This window comes from Somniosus microcephalus, chromosome 4 (genome assembly GCF_052327205.1).
Source record: "Somniosus microcephalus isolate GS21.2 chromosome 4, FLI_Smic_1.0, whole genome shotgun sequence".
NCBI classification, from domain to species: domain Eukaryota; kingdom Metazoa; phylum Chordata; class Chondrichthyes; order Squaliformes; family Somniosidae; genus Somniosus; species Somniosus microcephalus.
In genome coordinates, this window is record NC_140990.1 from 33,611,328 (window position 1) to 33,627,561 (window position 16,234).

Below are 16,234 nucleotides of genomic sequence, written 5' to 3' on the forward strand. Positions count from 1 at the left end.
GGCTTTGTTGAAATCGCCAGCCACGATGAATGCAGCCTCTGGATGGGAAGTTTCAAGCCTGTTAATGGTCCCAGACAGCTCGTTTAGTGCCCTATTTGCGTTGGCCTGTGGTGGAACATACACAGCTATAACGATCACGGATGAGAACTCTCTCGGGATGTAGAAGGGTCGGCATTTGATCATCAGGTGTTTGAGGTCGGGTGAACAAGAAGATGTAAGTAGTTCCACATCAGAACACCAGGAGTTGTTGATCATGAAGCATACTCCACTCCCTCTATTCTTCCCCGAGTCCTTTGTTTGGTCTAGCCAGTGAATGTCACATCAAGATCTGACAGATTCACCGGATTCATCAGGACCTGAATATCATCGGGCATTGGATATAGAACGAAAAAACACCAATCACAGTGGGGAGAAACAGAACATGTGTTCTGTGTGTGAACGCACCTTCAACCAATCGTCCAACCTGTGAGACTTGTGTGCCCAACTGAATCAACAGTGTAAATGTGGCGACTGTGGAATTGGATTCAGTTGCCGGTCTGAGGTGGAAATGCATAGATAGTCACACCAGGGAGAGGCTGTTCACTATTTGAGTGTGGAAAGACATTCACTCGCTCATCTCACCTACTATCACACTAGCAAGTTTGTAATGTGGAGAATCCATTCACTGCTCTGTATGTGGATCATCCCATTTATGACACACCAGCACAGTCACACCGGAGAGAGACCGTTTAGAAACTTCACGTGGGCCAGGATTCACTGCATTATCCCAACTGTTGATACTCCAGAGTGTCCACATGGAGAACTGTTACTTTAAATACTCTTACTGTGAGTAAAGCTTTCAAAGTTGAAAGCAACTGACGCACGATCAGCGCATTCATACTGGAGAGAGGCTGTTTCAATATCCTGTGTGTGGGGAAAAATTCACCCCACCTGCTGAGACAGCAGTGAGTTCACAAGTGACTTGAGCTTGGAATCTGCTGTTATCCAAGATTGAACGATGGCAGAGGGTCCGTGCACTTGGGTTTCTGTATGAATTATTTATTAATTTTATCTCAATCGGTTCACAGAAAATCATTCTCCAGTCACTGTTTGGGGCTTTCAATGGTTGGTCTATTACCCAACATTCTCCGCGGGGCAGAATGTGCCCTATTCACACTACAGGAGACCAGAGCGCAGGCGCGGTGCGGGACAGTGTTTGGAGCATGCGCAATGTGACTTCGATCAGTGTTGGGCGAGAGCTGGAAGCGGACACAGGCCGGAGACACAGTTTCGCAGCAGGTGAGAGGTGGTGGTCGCAGGGGAGTAATGGATCCGGGGGGTGGGCTTCATAAGCACCTGGTGTAGGCCGCAAGCCCCGAATAAGGACATGTAGGTTCCGCGTTTGCTGATCCGGGGCTTTTCCCCGGTAACAGGCCCCGTTAACGCCGCCATATTTATAAATGAAAGCTTGAAGTTTAACTGCGCCGCCATTTTGATTCATGGAGCGTCTGCGCGGCCATCTTTGTAAAGGAACAGTGTGTGGACGGGGCTTCAGGGTCCCAGTGACCAGGGGAGAAAATTATTGACTCATTTATTTTAATCTCACTCTGCACACAGCGGGTTTCTCAACATCTCAACACAAAAGCAAAATACAGCGGATGCTGGAAATCTGAAATAAAAACAGAAAACGCTGGAAATACTCCACGTTAGGCAGCATCTATGGAGAGAGAAAAGAAGAAAGACTTGCATTTATATAGCGCCTTTCAAGAGCACCGGAGGTGCCAAAGCGCTTTACAGCCAATGTGTTGGATCTGCTGTGCTTGCATGGGAAGGGGAGGGGCTGTCGCTTTTTTATTATTGGTTCACGGGATGTGGGCATCACTAGAAAGGCCAGCGTTTATTGCCCATCCCTAGGATTTTGACCCAGTAACTATGAAGGAATGGCGTTATATTTCCAAGTCAGGATGGTGTGTAACTTGGAGGGGAACTTGCAGCTGGTGGTGTTCCCCTGTGCCTGCTGCCTTTAGAAACATAGAAAAATAGGAGCAGGAGTAGGCCATTCGGCCCTTTGAGCCTGCTCCACCATTCAATATGATCATGGCTGATCCTCTATCTCAATACCATATTCCTGCTCTCTCCCCATACCCCTTGATGCCTTTTGTGTCTGGAAATCTATCTATCTCCTTCTTAAATATATTCAGTGACTTGGCCGCCACAGCCTTCTGTGGTAAAGAATTCCACAGGTTCACCACCCTCTGAGTGAAGACATTTCTCCTCATCTCTGTCCTAAATGTCCTACCCCGTATCCTGAGACTGTGACCCCCTCGTTCTAGACCCCCCAGCCAGGGGAAACATCCTCCCTGCATCCAGTCTGTCTAACCCTGTCAGAATTTTATACGTTTCAATGAGATCCTCTCTCATTCTTCTAAACTCTAGTGAATACAGGCCTAGTCGACCCAATCTCTCCTCCTACGACAGTCCTGCCAACACAGGAATCAGTCTGGTGAACTTTCGCTGCACTCCCTTCATGGCAAGTACATCCTTTCTTAGGTAAGGAGACCAAAACTGCACACAGTACTCCAGGTGTGGTCTCACCAAGGCCCTGTATAACTGCAGTAAGACATCCTTGCTCCTGTACTCAATATTCAATATTCAGGAAAGATAGGCAAAAAGGAAAAGGAGGTGGGGTAGCATTGCTGGTTAAAGAGGGGATTAACACAATTCAAAGGAAGTCTATTAGCTCTGATGATGTGGAATCTGTATGGGTAGAACTGAGAAATACCAAGGGGCAGAAAACGTTAGTGGGAGTGGTATATAGACCTCCAAACAGTAATGCGGAGGTCGGGGATGGCATTAAATGGGAAATTAGGGAAGCGTGCAATAAGGGCACAGCAGTTATCATGGGTCACTTTAATCTACATATAGATTGGGCTAACCAAATTAGTAACAATACTGTGGAGGAGGAATTCCTGGAGTGTATACGGGATGGTTTCCTGGACCAATATGTCGAGGAACCAACGAGAGATCAGGCCATCTTAGACTGGGTATTATGTAATGAGAAAGGATTAATTAGCAATCTTGTGTGAGGCCCCTTGTGTCGGAGCGATCATAATATGATAGAATTCTTCATTAAGATGGAGAGTGAAATAGTTGACTCAGAGACTAGGGTCCTGAATTTAAATAAAGGAGACTACGATGCTATGAGGTGCGAGTTGGGTAGGATTGATTGGGGAATGTCACTCAAAGGGTTGACGGTGGATGGGCAATGGCAAACATTCAAAGATCGCATGGATGAACTACAGAATTTGTACATCCCAGTTTGGCATAAAAATAAAACAAAAAAGGTGACTCAACCGTGGCTAACAAGGGAAATTAGGGATAGCATAAGATCCAAGGAGAGGATGTATAAATTGGCCAGAAAAAGCAGTAAACCTGAGTATTGGGAGCAGTTTAGGATTCAACAAAGGAGGACAAAGGGATTAATTCAGAGGGGGAAAATAGAGTATGAGAGTAAGCTTGCAGGGAACATAAAAACTGACTGATATGTGAAGAGAAAAAGATTGGTGAAGTCAAGCATAGGTCCTTTGCAGTCAGAATCAGGGGAATTTATAATGGGGAACAAAGAAATGGCAGACCAATTAAATACATACTTTGGTTCTGTCTTCACAAAGGAGGACACAAATAACCTCCGAAAGATGTCGGGGAACATAGGGTCTAATGAAAGGGAGGAACTGATAGAAATCAGTATTTGTAGGGAAATGGTGTTAGGGAAATTGATGGGATTGAAGGCCGATAAATCGCCAGGGCCTGATGATCTACATCCTAGGGTACTTAAGGAAGTGGCCCTAGAAATAGTAGATTTATTGCTGGTCATCTTCCAAAATTCGATAGACTCTGGAACAGTACCTATGGATTGGCGGGTAGCTAAAGTTACCCCACTGTTCAAAAAGGTGGTAGAGAGAAAACGTGGAATTACAGACCGGTAAGCCTGACATCGGTAGTGGGGAGAGTGCTACAGTCCATTATAAAGGATGTAATAGCAGAGCACTTGGGGAAAAAAGTGACCGGATCGGACAAAGTCAACATGGATTTACAAAAGGTAAATCGTGCTTGACTAATCTACTAGAATTTTTTGAGGATGTAACTGGTAAAATAGATAAGGGAGAACCAGTGGATGTGGTGTATTTGGACTTTCAAAAGGCTTTCGATAAGGTCCCGCATAAGAGATTAGCATGTAAAATTAAGGCACATGGGATTGGGGGCAAGGGATTGACTTGGATGGAGAACTGGTTGGCAGACAGAAAGCAAAGAGTTGGAATAAACGGCTCTTTTTCCGAGTGGCAGGCAGTGACTAGTGGGGTACTGCAGGGATCGGTCCTTGGACCCCAGCTATTCACAATATATATTAATGATCTGGACGAGGGAACTAGATGTAATATCTCCAAGTTTGCAGATGACACAAAGCTGGGTGGGCGTGTGTGCTGTGAGGAGGATGCCGAGAAACTCCAGTATGATTTGGACAGGTTGGGTGATTGGACAGAAGCATGGCAGATGCAATATAACGTGGGTAAATGCGAGGTTATCCACTTTGGTGTCAAAAACAGGAAGGCAGATTATTATCTGAATGGCAATAGATTGGGGGAAGGGGAAGTGCAACGAGACCTGGGCATCCTTGTGCAGCAGTCGCTGAAAGTAAGCATGCAGGTGCAGCAGGCGGTTAAGAAGGCAAATGGTATGTTGGCCTTCGTAGCGAGAGGGCTTTAGTACAGGAACAAGGATGTCTTATCTGAGGAAGGATGTTCTTGCCATGGAAGGAGTGCAGCGAAGATTCACCAGGCTGATACCTGGGATGGCAGGAATGACATAGAGTCATAGAGTAATACAGCACGGATAGAGGCCCTTCGGCCCATCGTGTCCGCGCCGGCCATCAAGCCCTGTCTAATCTAATCCCATATTCCAGCATTTGGCCCGTAGCCTTGTATGCTATGGCATTTCAAGTGCACATCCAAATGCTTCTTAAATGTTGTGAGGGTTTCTGCCTCCACAACCCTTTCAGGCAGTGAGTTCCAGACTCCAACCACCCTCTGGGTGAAAAAGTTCTTTCTCAAATCCCCTCTAAACCTCCCGCCCTTTACCTTGAATCTATGCCCCCTAGTTATTGACCCCTCTACTAAGGGAAAAAGCTCCTCAGCATCCATCCTATCTATGCCCCTCATAATTTTGTACACCTCAATCATGTCCCCCCTCAGCCTCCTCAGCTCCAAGGAAAACAAACCCAACCTGCCCAGTCTCTCTTCATAGCTGAAGCGCTCCAGCCCTGGTAACATCCTGGTGAACCTCCTCTGCACCCTCTCTAACGCGATCACATCCTTCCTGTAGTGTGGCGACCAGAACTGCACACAATATTCCAGCTGTGGCCTAACCAGTGTTTTATACAGCTCCATCATAACCTCCTTGCTCTTATATTCAATGCCTCGGCTAATGAAGGCAAGTATCCCATATGCCTTTTTTACCACCTTATCCACCTGTTCCGCCGCCTTCAGGGATCTGTGTACCTGCACACCCAGATCCCTCTGACCCTCCGTCTTGCCTAGGGTCTTTCCATTCATTGTGTATTCCTTTGCCTTGTTAGTCCCCCCAAAGTGCATCACCTCGCACTTTTCTGGGTTAAATTCCATTTGCCACTGTTCCGCCCATCTGACCAACCCATCTATATCGTCCTGCAGACTGAGGCTACCCTCCTCGCTATTTACCACCCTACCAATTTTTGTATCATCCGCGAACCTACTGATCATACCCTTTACATTCATATCCAAGTCATTAATGTAGACCACAAACAGCAAGGGACCCAGCACCGATCCCTGTGGTACCCCACTGGCCACAGGCTTCCAGTCACAAAAACAACCTTCGACCATCACCCTCTGCCTTCTGCCACTAAGCCAGTTTTGTATCCAATGTGCCAAGGCACCCTGGATTCCATGGGCTCTTACCTTCTTGACCAGTCTCCTGTGCGGGACTTTATCGAAGGCCTTACTGAAATCCATGTATACCACATCCACTGCGTTACCCTCATCCACACACCTAGTCACCCCCTCAAAAAATTCAATCAAATTAGTCAGACATGATCTTCCCTTGACAAAGCCATGTTGACTATCCCTGATTAATCCTTGCCTCTCCAAGTGGAGACAAATTTTGTCCCTCAGGATTTTTTCCAATAATTTTCCTACCACTGATGTTAGGCTCACTGGCCTGTAGTTCCCCGGTTTTTCCCTACTACCCTTCTTGAATAATGGTACTACATTAGCGGTTCTCCAGTCCTCTGGCACATCCCCTGTGGCCAGAGAGGTCCTGAATATATGTGTTAGAGCCCCCGCAATCTCCTCCTTTGCCTCACACAGCAGCCTGGGATACATTTCATCCGGGCCTGGGGATTTATCCATTTTTAGGCCAGCTAAAACCGCCAATACCTCCTCCCTCTCGATGTTAATATGTTCGAGCATATCACAGTCCCCCCGCCCTATTTCTATGTCTACATCGTCCTTCTCCATAGTGAAAACAGATGCAAAAAATTCATTTAGAACCCCTCCTACATCTTCCGGCTCCACACACAGATTGCCACTTTTGTCCCTAATGGGCCCTATTTTTTCCCTAGTTATCCTCTTACCCTTAATATACTTATAAAACATCTTCGGATTTTCCTTTATTTTGCTTGCCAGTGTTATTTCATGGCCCCTCCTTGATCTCCTAATTTCTTTTTTAAGTATCCCCCTGCACTTTTTGTACTCCTCTAGGGCTTCCTCCGTCTTTAGCCTTTTGTATCTACCAAAAGCCCTCCTTTTTTTCCTAATCCATTCTCGTATATCCCCTGACATCCAAGGTTCCCTGTGGTTTTTGGAACCACCCTTGACCTTTACGGGAACATGTTGCCATTGTATGATCTCAATCTCCCTTCTGAAAGCCTCCCATTGCTCCGATGCGGATTTTCCTACAAGTAGCTGATCCCAGTCCATTTTGGCCAGATCCTGCCTTATCCTATTAAAATCGGCCTTCCCCCAATTTAGAACCTTTATTTCCGGCCCATCCCTGTCCTTTTCCATGGCCACCTTAAATCTTACCATATTATGGTCACTATCACCAAAGTGCTCACCTACTAGCACTTTTTCCACTTGGCCGGCCACATTCCCTAGAATTAGGTCCAGTACCGCCCCCTCTCTTGTAGGACTTTCTACATGCTGGCTCAAAAAGCTCTCCTGGATGCACTTTAAGAATTCTACACCCTCTGAGCCTTTCACACTCTGACTATCCCAGTTAATATTGGGGAAGTTGAAATCCCCCATTATTATTACCCTATTATTTGCACAATTTTCTGAGATTTGCCTACATATCTGTTCCTCTATCTCCCCCTGACTGTTTGGAGGCCTATAGTACACTCCCAGCAAAGTGCTTGCCCCCTTTTTGTTTTTAAGCTCCACCCATATGGCCTCATTAGAGGACCCTGCTAATATATCATCCCTCCTTACTGCAGTAATTGACATATGAGGAGAGATTGGGTCAATTGGGCTTGTACTCGCTGGAGTTTAGAAGAATGAGAGGGGATCTCACCGATGGTCGGGGAATCCAGAACCAGGGGTCACAGTCTAAGGATAAGGGGTAAGCCATTTAGGACAGAGATGAGGAGGAATTTCTTCACCCAGAGAGTGGTGAACCTGTGGAATTCTCTACCAAAGAAGGCAGTAGAGGCCAATTCATTAAATATATTCAAGAAGGAGTTGGATATTTTTAAGGCTAAAGGGATCAAGGGATATGGGGAGAAGGCAGGGACAGGGTACTGAATTTGGATGATCAGCCATGATCTCATTGAATGGCGGAGCAGGCTCGAGGGGCCGAATGGCCTACTCCTGCTCCTATCTTCTATGTTTCTATGTTACTCAAATCCTCTTGCAATGAAGGCCAACATACCATCTGCCTTCCTAACTGCTTGCTGCACCTGCATGTTTGCTTTCAGTGACTGGTGTACAAGTACACCCAGGTCCCTTTGTACATCAGCATTTCCCAATCTTATCACCATTTAAATAATGGCCTTTCTCTTTTTCCTACCGAAGTGGATAACTTCACATTTATCCACATTATACTGCATCTGCCATGTATTTGCCCACTCACTCAACTTGTCTAAATCGCCTTGAAGCCTCTTTGCATCCTCCTCACAACTCACAATCCCACCTAGTTTCGTGCCGTCAGCAAACTTGGAAATATTACATTTGGTTCTCTCATCCAAATCATTGATATATATTGTGAATAGCTGGGGCCCAAGCACTGATCCCTGCGGTACCCAACCAGTCACCGCCTGCCACCCCGAAAAAGACCCATTTATTCCTACTCTCTGTTTCCTGTCTGTTAACCAATTTTCAATCCATGCCAGTATATTACCCCCAATCCCATGAGCTTTAATTTTGCACACTAACCTCTTATGTGGGACTTTAATCAAAGGTCTTCTGAAAATCCAAATACACCACATCCACTGGTTCTCCCTTATCTATTCTACCAGTTACATCCTCAAAAAACTCCAGTAGGTTTGTCAAACACGATTTCCCTTTCATAAATCCAGGTTGACTTTGTCTAATCCTGTTGATATTTTCTAAGTGTCCTGTTATCACATCCTTTATAATCGAGTCTAGCATTTTCCCTACTGCTGATGTTAGGATAACCGGTCTGTAGTTCCCTGTTTTCTCTCTCCCTCCTTTTTTAAATAGTGCGGTTACATTTGCCACCGTCCAATCTGCAGGAACTGTTCCATAATCTGTAGAATTTTGGAAGATGACAACCAATGCATCCACTAATTCCATGGCTGCCTCTTTTAGCACTCTGGGATGCAGATTATCGGGCCCTATGGATTTATCGGCTTTCAGTCCCATTAATTTCTCCAGCACTATTTTTTTACGAATACTAATTTCCTTTAATTCCTCCTGCTCACTAGACCCTTGGTTTCCTAGCATTTCTGGAAAGTTAATTGTGTCCTCTTCCGTGAAGACAGAACGAAAGTATTTGTTTAATTGCTCTGCCATTTCCTTGTTGCCCATTATAAATTCTCCCGTTTCTGACTGTAAGGGACCTACATTTGTCTTCACTAATCCTTTCCTTTTTACATACTTGTAGAAGCTTTTACAGTCCGCTTTTATGTTCCTTGCAAGTTTACTCTCATACTCTATTTTTCCCCATTTAATCAATCTCTTTGTCCTTTTTTGCTGAACTCTAAACTGCTCCCAATCCTCAGGCTTGCTACTTTTCCTGGCAACTTTATATGACTGCTCTTTATATCTAATACTTTCCTTAATTTATTTTTGTTAGCCATGGTTGGGCCGTTTTCCTTTTGTGTTTTTGCGCCAGAAAGGAATGTATAACTGTTGCAATTCAAGCATTTGTTTCTTAAATGTTAGCCATTGCCTATCCACCGTCATGCCTTTTAATGAAGCTCCCCAATCTATCATAGCCAACTCACTCCTCATACCTTCGTAGTTTCCTTTGTTTAGATTTAGGACCCTAGTTTTGGATTGTCCTTCTAGGTGGAAGAGGTCGCGGGTTTGGGAGGTGCTGTTGAAGAAGCCTTGGCGAGTTGCTGCAGTGCATTATGTAGATGGTACACACTGCAGCCACAGTATGCCGGTGGTGGAGGGAGTGAATGTTGAAGGTGGTTGATGGAGTGCCAATCAAGTGAGCTACTTTGTCCTGGATGGTGTCGAGCGTCTTGAGTGTTGTTGGAGCTGCACTCATCCAGGCAAGTGGAGAGTATTCCATCACACTCCTGACTTGTGCCTTGTAGATGGTGGAAAGGCTTTGGGGAGTCGGGAGGTGAGACACTCGCCACAGAATACCCAGCCTCTGACCTGCTCTTGTAGCCACAGTATTTATGTGACTGGTCCAGTTAAGTTTCTGGTCAATGGTGACCCTCCAGGATATTGATGGTGGGGGATTTGGTGATGGTAATGCTGTTGAATGTCAAGGGGTGGTGGTTAGACTCTCTTGTTGGAGATAGACATTGCCTGGCACTTGTGTGGCGCGAATGTTCCTTTGCATTTATCAGCCCAAAGCTGAATGTCGTCAGGCAGACACGAACTGCTTCATTACCTGAGGAATTGCAAATGGAACTGAACAATGTGCAGTCATCAGCGAACATCCCCACTTCTGACCCTACAATGGAGGGAAGGCCATTGATAAAGCAGCTGAAGATGGCTGGGAATAGGACACTGCCCTGAGGAGCTCCTGTGTTGGAGATGATTGAAGAGTGGACCAGGGTGTAAGCGCCCTCCGCCACTTTAACATTTACCAGTTTCCTGGCCCCTTTCACTCCTCCTCCTTTTCACCATGGACGTCCAATCCCTCTACACCTCCATCCCCCACCAGGATGGCCTGAGGGCGCTCCGCTTCTCCCTTGAACAGAGGCCCGACCAGTCCCCATCCACCACCACCCTCCTCCGCCTGGCTGAACTTGTTCTCACATTGAACAACTTCTCCTTTGAATCAACTCACTTCCTCCAAATAAAGGCGTTGCTATGGGAACCCGCATGGGTCCGAGCGATGCCTGCCTTTTCATGGGACATGTGGGACACTCTTTGTTCCAGTCCTGGTCAGGTCCCCTCCCTCACCTCTTTTTCCGGTACATTGATGACTGTATTGGTGTCGGTTCCTGCTCTCGCTCCAAACTGGAAAACTTCTTCAACTTTATTTCCAATTTCCATCCTTCCCTCGTCTATGAGGTCCATCTTAAAACCTGTTACATTGCTAACATTTTACAGTTCTGATGAAACGTCATTGACCTGAAACGTTAACTCTGTTTCTCTCTCCACAGATGCTGCCCTGAGTATTTCCAGTATTATCTGTTTTATTTCAGATTTCCAGCAGCCGCAGTATTTTACTTTTGTACAAGTGTAGAACTGAACCCAGCCAAAGTCAGCACCTTCAGGGGAGGAGAGGGAGGGGAACCAGTGAGTGTAGAACTGAACCCAGCCAGAGTCAGCACCTTCAGGGGAGGAGAGGGAGGGGAACCAGTGAGTGTGGAACTGAACCCAGCCAGAGTCAGCACCTTCAGGGGAGGAGAGGGAGGGGAATCAGTGAGTGCAGAACTGAACCCAGCCAGAGTCAGCACCTTCAGGGGAGAAGAGGGAGGGGAACCAGTGAGTGTAGAACTGAACCCAGCCAGGGTCAGCACCTTCAGGGGAGGAGAGGGAGGGGAACCAGTGAGTGTAGAACTGAACCCAGCCAGAGTCAGCACCTTTAGGGGAGGAGAGGGAGAGGAACCATTGAGTGTAGAACTGAACCCAGCCAGAGTCAGCACCTTCAGGGCAGGAGAGAGAGGGGAACCAGTGAGTGTAGAACTGAACCCAGCCAGAGGCAGCACCTTCAGGGGAGGAGAGGGAGGGGAACCAGTGAGTGCAGAACTGAACCCAGCCAGAGTCAGCACCTTCAGGGGAGGAGAGGGAGGGGAACCAGTGAGTGTAGAACTGAACCCAGCCAGGGTCAGCACCTTCAGGGGAGGAGAGGGAGGGGAACCAGTGAGTGTAGAACTGAACCCAGCCAGAGTCAGCACCTTCAGGGGAGGAGAGGGAGGGGAACCATTGAGTGTAGAACTGAACCCAGCCAGAGTCAGCACCTTCAGGAGGGAGGGGAACCAGTGAGTGTAGAACTGAACCCAGCCAGAGTCAGCACCTTCAGGGGAGGAGAGGGAGGTGAACCAGTGAGTGTGGAACTGAACCCAGCCAGAGGCAGCACCTTCAGGGGAGGAGAGGGAGGGGAACCAGTGAGTGCAGAACTGAACCCAGCCAGAGTCAGCACCTTCAGGGGAGGAGAGGGAGGGGAACCAGTGAGTGTAGAACTGAACCCAGCCAGAGTCAGCACCTTCAGGGGAGTAGGGGGAGGGGAACCAGTGAGTGTGGAACTGAACCCAGCCAGAGTGAGCACCTTCAGGGGAGGAGAGGGAGGGGAACCAGTGAGTGTAGAACTGAACCCAGCCAGAGTCAGCACCTTCAGGGGAGGAGAGGGAGGGGAACCAGTGAATGTGGAACTCAACCCATCTGCATCGAGGGAGAAAACTGGGAGTGGAGGAAAGAAATGTTGGAGATGGTGCGATGGCATGGATTTCAGCACAGGGAGGAGGGAGAGTGTGTGGGACGGGGATTCACAGCTATGGCAGAACGAGAGAGGAAAGAATCTTCCATAGAAACTGGAATTGTCTGTTCTGAATTTCTATCCTGTACTTAGTGATGACTTTTGTAAACTCCTTTTAGAGAGTACTAGAAGCAGAGGATTTAGAGACGGGTCACTGAAACCAAACATCACGTCAGGACCTGAATATCATCAGCCTTTGAACATAGAAGGGGAAATGTTTGTTTGTTCTTTCTGTGGGAAAAGATTTCAAACATCGGTGTGACAGGAAAAGCACCGAGACACACACACCCGAATGAGAGCGTTCCTGTGCACTGACTGGAAAGAGCTTTAACCAGTTACACAGCCTGAAAAAACATCGCACCGTTCACAGCGGGGAGAAACCGTACACCTGTTCTGTGTGTGGACGAGGCTTCAACTGATCGTTCAACCTGGAGAGACACAAGGACACCCGCACCACAGAGAAACCGTGGATATGTGGGGACTGTGGGAAGGGATTCAGTTACCCATCCAAGCTGGAAACTCATCGACACAGTCACACTGGGGAGAGACCGTTCACCTGCTCCGTGTGTGGGAAGGGATTCAATCAGTCATCCACCCTGCTGATACACCAGCGAGTTCACACTGGAGAGAGGCCGTTCACCTGCTCCGTGTGCGGAAAGGAATTCATTCAATCATCCAACCTTCTGACACACCAGCGTGTTCACACTGGGGAGAGGCCGTTCACCTGCGCTGAGTGTGGGAAGGGATTCACTCATTCATCCAACCTTCTGAGACACCAGCGAGTTCACACCAAGAGGCCGTTCACCTGCTCCAGGTGTGAGAAGGGATTCACTGTACCATCCGACCTGCTGTCACATCATTGCATTCACACTGTAGAGAGGCTGTTCACCTGCTCCGTATGTGGGAAGGGGTTCAATCAATCATCCACCCTGCTGACACACCAGCGAGTTCACAATGGGGAGAGACCGTTCACCTGCTCTGTGTGTGGGAAGGGATTCGCTCAGTCATCCAGCCTTCTGACACACCAGCGAGTTCACACTGGGGAGAGACCGTTCACCTGCTCCGTGTGTGGGAAGGGATTCACTCAGTCATCCAACCTGCTGACACACAAAAGAGTTCACATGTGACTGCAGGGGTTGGATTCTGCTGTTGTTGCTGCTGTTAATCACATCCGGGGCTGAACCATGTTCATTCTGACAGTTGTAGTTTGTTTCTGCTGATGTTAATAACCCTATAACTGGCTGAAGTTTAATATTCTGGAGATGTAGCTGATTTTGTTCTCGGCTGCAGTGTCCCTTTAAGAACCGCTCTCTGTGATCGTTCCCCTTAATTCAGGGACTCTCACCAGAAATTATCTTACAATAAAATTATTAACTTTTACTTCAACTTAAACTGATTTTTGGTACAAAATCTACAAATCAGTGTCTGAAAAGTTCCACTGATTAACATCTCCAATTAGAAAGTGCTGATTAATCCTCGCTGACGATTCTTACTGACTTGCACATTACACACAGTGGCACCTCCATTATCCACCAGAAAGAAGGGGAATGGGAATTGGTGGAGAATCGAGAATCCCCAAATGTTGCCCCTCCCGTCTGGTACAGCAATCCCCTCGGCATGGGAATGGAGACAAGTCCAGTCAAAGTAACGGGCTGAGTTTAATCTTACTGGGCCTGTGGGGTTGGTTTATATCAGACAGGAGGAGATTGGTGTCAGTGACTGTGGGGTTGGTTTATATCAGACAGGAGGAGATTGGTGTCAGTGACTGTGGGGCTGGTTTATATCAGACAGGAGGAGATTGGTGTCAGTGACTGGGGCTGGTTTATATCAGACAGGAGGAGATTGGTGTCAGTGACTGTGAGGTTGGTTTATATCAGACAGGAGGAGATTGGTGTCAGTGACTGTGGGGTTGGTTTATATCAGACAGGATAAACTAGTGAAAGTTGGAGAAGATATGTTATTCCTATAGTTAACGACTGTGTTAGGAAAGACTTATATATTCATTCATGGGATGTGGATGTCGCTGGATGGCCCAGCGTTTATTGCCCATCCCTAGTTGCCCTTGAGAAGGGGGTGGTGAGCCGCTACCTTGAACCGCTGCAGTCCGTGTGGTGAAGGTTAGGGAGGGAGACCTTGTTAAGACCTTGAATTAGAAACATAGAAGATAGGAGCAGGAGTAGGCCATTCAGCCCCTCGAGCCTGCTCCGCCATTCAATGAGATCATGGCTGATCATCCAAATTCAGTACCCTGTCACTGCCTTCTCCCCATATCCCTTGATCCCTTTAGCCTTAAGAAATATATCCAACTCTTTTTTGAATATATTTAATGAACTGGCCTCCACCGTCCTCTGTGGCAGAGAATTCCACAGGTTCACCACTCTCTGGGTGAAGAAATTCATCCTCATTTCGGTCCTAAATGGCTTACCCCTTATCCTTAGACTATGACCCCTGGTTCTGGACTCCCCGGCCATCATAAACATCCTTCCTGCATCTAGTCTGTCCAGGCCTGACAGAATTTTATAGGTTTCGATGAGATCCCCTCTCAATCTTCTAAACTCCAGTGAGTATAAGCCCAATCGACACAATCTCTCCTCATACATCATTCCTGCCATCCCAGGTATCAGCCTGGTGAATCTTCGCTGCACTCCTTCCATGGCAAGAACGTCCTTCCTCAGGTAAGGCGACCAAAACTACACACAATACTCAAGGTGCGGTCTCACCAAGGCCCTGTACAACTGTAGCAAGACATCCTTGTTCCTGTACTCGAACCCTCTTGCTACAAAGGCCAACATACCATTTGCCTTCTTAACCGCCTGCTGCACCTGCATGCTTCAGCGACTGGTGCACAAGAACACCCAGGTCTCTTTGCACTTCCCCTTCTCCCAATCTATTGCCATTCAAATAATAATCTGCCTTCCTATTTTTGCCACCAAAGTGGATAACCTCACATTTATCCACATTATAGTGCATTTGCCATGTTTCTGCCCAATCACCCAATCTGTCCAAATCGTACTGGAGTTTCACGACATCCTCCTCACAGCTTACCCTCCCACCCAGCTTTGTGTCGTCTGCAAATTTGGAGATACTACACCCAATTCCCTCGTCCAGATCATTAATATATATTGTGAACAGCTGGGGTCCTAGGACCGATCCTTGCGGTACCCCACTAGTCACTGCCTGCCACTCGGAAAATGACCCGTTTATTCCAACTCTGCTTCCTGTCCGCCAACCAGTTCTCTATCCAAGTCAATACCTTGCCCCCAATCCCATGTGCCTTAATTTTGCACGCTAATCTGTTATGTGGGACCTTATCGAAAGCCTTCTGAAAGTCCAAAGACACCACATCCACTGGTTCTCCCTTATCTATTTTACCAGTTCCATCCTCAAAAAATTCCAGTAGATTAGTCAAGCATGATTTACCTTTTGTAAATCCATGTTGACTTTGTCCGATCCTGTCACTGCTTACCAAGTGCTCTGCTATTACATCTTTTATAATAGATTCTAGCATTTTCCCCACTACCGATGTCAGGCTTACCAGTCTATAATTCCCCGCTTTTTCTCCACCACCTTTTTTGAATAGTGGGGTAACATTAGGTACTGTTCCAGAGTCTATCGAGTTCTGGAAGATGACCAGCAATGCATCTACTATTTCTAGGGCCACTTCCTTAAGTACCCTGGGATGTAGATTATCAGGCCCTGGGGATTTATCGGCCTTCAGTCCCATCAATTTTCCTAACACCATTTCCCTACAAATACTGATTTCTTTCAGTGCCACCCTTTCATCAGGGCCTATGTTCCCCGGCATCTCTGGGAGGTTATTTGTGTCCTCCTTTGTGAAGACAGAACCAAAGTATGAATTTAGTTGGAATGCCATTTCTTTGTTTCCCATTATAAATTCCCCTGATTCTGACTGCAAGGGACCTACGCTTGACTTCACCAATCTTTTTCTCTTCACATATCTATAAAAGCTTTTACAGTCAGATTTTATGTTCCCTGCAAGCTTACTCTCATATTCTATTTTCCCTTTCTTAATTAATCCCTTTGTCCTCCTTTGTTGAATCCTAAACTGCTCCCAATCCTCAGGATTATTGCTTTT

At 46.9% G+C, this 16,234-nt stretch overlaps 1 pseudogene; it reads left to right on the plus strand.

Annotated features, from left to right (window-relative positions):
- Positions 1-13,518, plus strand: part of LOC147118581 (uncharacterized) — a 48,246-nt pseudogene extending 34,728 nt beyond the window's left edge.
- Positions 13,519-16,234: the final 2,716 nt, after the last annotated feature.